The 4,070-nt window shown below is 40.2% G+C and overlaps 1 protein-coding gene across 4 annotated transcripts in view; it reads right to left on the reverse strand.

Moving 5' to 3' along the window:
* ADNP2 (ADNP homeobox 2) overlaps positions 1-4,070 on the reverse strand; it is a 31,569-nt gene that overhangs the window by 16,507 nt on the left and 10,992 nt on the right. Inside the window, exon 2 of one of the 4 annotated variants that reach the window (XM_023512382.1) lies at positions 2,873-3,020. The exons of the other annotated variants lie outside the window; for them this stretch is intronic. The gene's annotated coding sequence lies outside the window, so the exon portion shown is untranslated. The remainder of the gene's footprint in view (positions 1-2,872; positions 3,021-4,070) is intronic. 4 annotated transcript variants of the gene reach the window in all.

Below are 4,070 nucleotides of genomic sequence, written 5' to 3' on the forward strand. Positions count from 1 at the left end.
AAAAAAAAAAAAAAGAAAGTAAAAAGTCAAGGCTGGTCGAAGTGGCTCACGCCTGTAATCCTAGCACTCTGGGAGGCCAAGGCGGGTGAATTGGCCTGAGATCACAAGTTCAAAACCAGCCTCAGCAAGAGTGAGACCTCATCTCTAAAAATAGCCAAGCGTTGTGGTAGGTGCCTATAGTCCTAGCTACTTGGGAGGCCGAGGCAAGAAAATCACTTGAGCCCAAGAATTTTAGGTTGCTGTGAGCTATGACACCACAGTGCTCTACTGAGGGCAACAAAGTGAGACTCTATCTCAAAAAAAAAGAAAGAAAGTAAAAAGTCAACCTATGGAAAAGAAAAAATGTATGCAAATCATATATCTGATTAGAGTTTAATATCCAGAATATACAAAAAAAAATTCTATATCTCAAACAACCAAATGACAAAACACCCCATTACAAACAAACTGAATGAACATTTTGCTACATATTTTACAATAAAAAATTTTAATGTACTTGGAAGAGAAAAAACAAAGATGATCAAATTCGTCACTTATTTTACACTGAATACACACTGAAATAATATTCTTAATACATAAACTAAGCTATTTAATTAAAAGGGAAAAAGCACCAAGTATATCCTAGCGTGGAGTCACTACCTACTATGGGTTGAGACAGGCATGTGGGCCTGGCCAAAGCCTGCTATGTTCACTTTATGCAGTGCCCTGTGAACTATGCAGCTGGCCCTTGATCAATAAGCTGACCAAAAAGTAATTATTTTGTTATTTATTTTTAGAGACAGGGCCTCACTATCACCCAGGCTGGAGTGCAGTGGTAAAAATCACAGTTCACTGCAGCCTCGAACTCCTGGGCTCAAGTGATTCTCCTGCCTTAGCCTTATGAGTACCTGGTACTACAGGCACATACCAGCTAAATGCTCATTTAAAAAAAAAAAACCCTCAAGAGAGTCTATGTGTTATATGGTTTAGATCTAGTTCAGAAGAGGGGATAAAGGATAAACAAAGTGGTTCACACCTGTAATCCTAGCACTCTGGGAGGCCAAGATAGGAGGACCACTTGAGGCTGGAAGTTTGAGACCAGCCTGAAAGAGAGAGCAAGAGAGACCCCCATCTCTACAAAAAATAGAAAAATTAGCCAGGCAATGGTAGCATACTCCTGTAATTCTATCTAGTTGGGAGGCTAAGGCAGGAGAATCGCTTGAGCCTAAGAGTTGGGAGGCTACTGTGAGCTATAATGATGCCCTTGCACTTTACCCCTAGTGACAGAGCAAGACTCTGTCTAAAAAAGAAGAAAGAAAAAAAGAAAAGGTGATAAAGTTCTTAGAAGATTCTATTTTCATTAAGGCTGATTCTTCTCTCAGCCAGGCAATTGACAAGACGGCCTCCTAACTATAGCCCTAACTCTTCCTAGAAGAATGACTTCACCAGTGGTTTGTGGCAGTCTGCTATGAAATCCGAAATGCACGGCTGCCTAGTGCTCTCTTCTCTCCAGTGCTATTTTCCAGGTAGCTTGGATTCTGTAGGCCCCCAAAAGCCTTTCAATAAATTCCTTTTGCACAAGTTGATCAGTTTGGTTTCTGTTGTTTGAAACCAAAGAACTTTTCTTTTTTTTTTTTGAGACAAGAGTCTCAAGCTGTTGCCCTGGGTAGAGTGCCATAGCATCACAGCTCACAGCAACTTCAAACTCTTGGGCTTCAGCAATTTTCTTGCCTCAGCCTCCCAAGTAACTGAGACTACAGGTGCCGGCCACAAAGCCCAGCTATTTTTTGTTGCAGTTGTCATTATTGTCTAGCAGGCTTGCGTTGGGTTTGAACCTACTACCCTCGGTATTGTATGGCCAGGGACCTGGTGACTGAGCTAAAGGTGCTGCCCAAAATCAAATAACTCTTAAGTGCCATGGTGGACTAAAAATAAATGCATTAGGCATGGGAAAAGGTTGTTAAAATGAGGTTCAATGAAAAGAAACAACAAATCAAGTACAATATCTTACACAGCTTGATTATATCCTTGCAATGAAAAATGATGTGCATATACTCCATTTTAAAAAATTTATAAAGATATAAAACAATGTTAACAATGGCTATTCTATTTCAGAGCAACAATTAACAAGAAGTCTTATTTTCTTCATGTTTCTGTGCCTATTTGATAAAATATAAGCCAAATTACAATTTTTTTTTTGGAGACAGAGTCTCACTTTATTGCCCTCAGTAGAGTGTCAATGGCGTCACAGCTCACAGCAACCTCAAATTCTTGGGCTCAAGCAATCCTCTTGCCTCAGCCTCCCAAGTACCTGGGACTACAGGCACCCATCACAATGCCCGGCTATTTTTAGAGATGGGAGGTCTTGCTCTAACTCAGGCTGGTCTCAAACTGCTAAGATCAGGCAGTCCACTCACTTTAGCCTCCCAGAGTGCTGGTATTATAGGTGTGAGCCAGCATGCCCAGCCTGAAGTTTGTTTGTTTTTTTCTGTTAAGCAGGCTCAAGCAAGGTTCGAATCTGCCACCCCTGGTGTGCAGGGCCAGTGCTCTAACCAGAGATATGGCGCCCAGCTCCAAATTACAAATTATTAAAATAAATATTCCCCCCAGAAAATTAGTACCACTTAACCCAATAGTTAGCCTAATTAACTTAATAGTTTTAAACCATTTGAATCTCCTAATTTTCCCTTGGGAAATATATATGTATCTCTGTGTCAGTACAGTCTTAAAAAGAAGTGAATAGTCTAGAACAAATCCAGATAAGCAAACACATTCTTACATTGACTGAAGTTCATAAGGAATGTTCAAGTTGAACATTCAGTTATTACTGACATTTTATCTAAAAATAAAACCAATTTCATAACAGAATTAAAATCTTAAAAATCAAATTCACATTAAAGGGAGACTAAATGAATACTTGCTCCTAGACTGGATCCATTACTGAAGGGAAAACGCTACCAACGATTAGATCAGACAAAAACGTCACATCAACGTTACATCTGCTCAAGCTGACAATCGCCCTGCAGTGACACACAGACTACCTGTAAGCAAGAGGGAGGAAAAGTTAACAAACAGGACCACATGTTAGCTGGTAAATCTGGGTACAGGGTAATCAGTATTTTTTGTACTCTTTTTATTCTTATAACTTCTCTATATACCTTTGAATTATTTTTTCCAAATACCACCTTTTTTTAAAAGTTGAATTTACTTAGCCTGCTTTACCAGGACTTAAGTCAACTTGGATGTAGTTCCAAATTCCATATTCCTGAAATACCTTCTCCAATTCTTTCCACTAGAAAATCTTAACCATTCCTTTAAAAAATAAACTTTTTTTTCTTTTTTCCTAGAGACATAATTTCACTATGTCACCCTTGGTAGAGTGCCATGGCATCACAACTCACAGCAACCTCAAACTCTTGGGCTTAAGCAATTCTCTTGTCTCAGCCTCCCAAGTTAGCTGGGACTACAAGCACCTGCCACAACACGCCACTATTTTTTTGTTATTGTTGTTGCTGTCATTTAGCTGGTCCAGCTCAGTTTCAAACCCACCAGCCCCAGTGCATGTGGCTGGCGCCCTAACCACTAAACAACAAGCACCAAAACTTAAAAAAAAAGCTTTTAAAAACAAAAACAATTCAAATCTCAACTGCTCTGTAAAAGTTACATCAGCCTTCGCATCTAGGCCCCTTATTTTTGCCTGCTACACACTGAGTTCTCTCAGCAAACGTTTCAGCTCCTGCAAGACTGTCAACACCCTAGAAAAGGGAAGTGCCTTGATTTAAACTCTCCACATACCTTCACTTCATTATTGAATGGCCAGGATTACAATAAAAGCTTCTGTTTAACCCGCTAAGGATCAGAAGAACATACTCAGTCTGTTTATTAAAGATACTACATCTTAAGGCCAGGAGTGGTAGCCCATGCCTGTAATCCCTTCTTAATCCTGTAATCAGCACTTGGGAGACTGAGGTGGGTGGACTGCCTAAACTCATAGGTTCCAGACCAGACTGAACCACAGCAAGACCTCGTCTCTAAAAATAGCTGGGCGTTGTGGCGGGCACCTGTAGTCCCAGCTACTTGGAAGCCTGAGG

The sequence above is a fragment of the Otolemur garnettii genome, unplaced genomic scaffold, assembly GCF_000181295.1.
Source record: "Otolemur garnettii isolate 467f Iridium unplaced genomic scaffold, OtoGar3 scaffold00027, whole genome shotgun sequence".
NCBI lineage: Eukaryota > Metazoa > Chordata > Mammalia > Primates > Galagidae > Otolemur > Otolemur garnettii.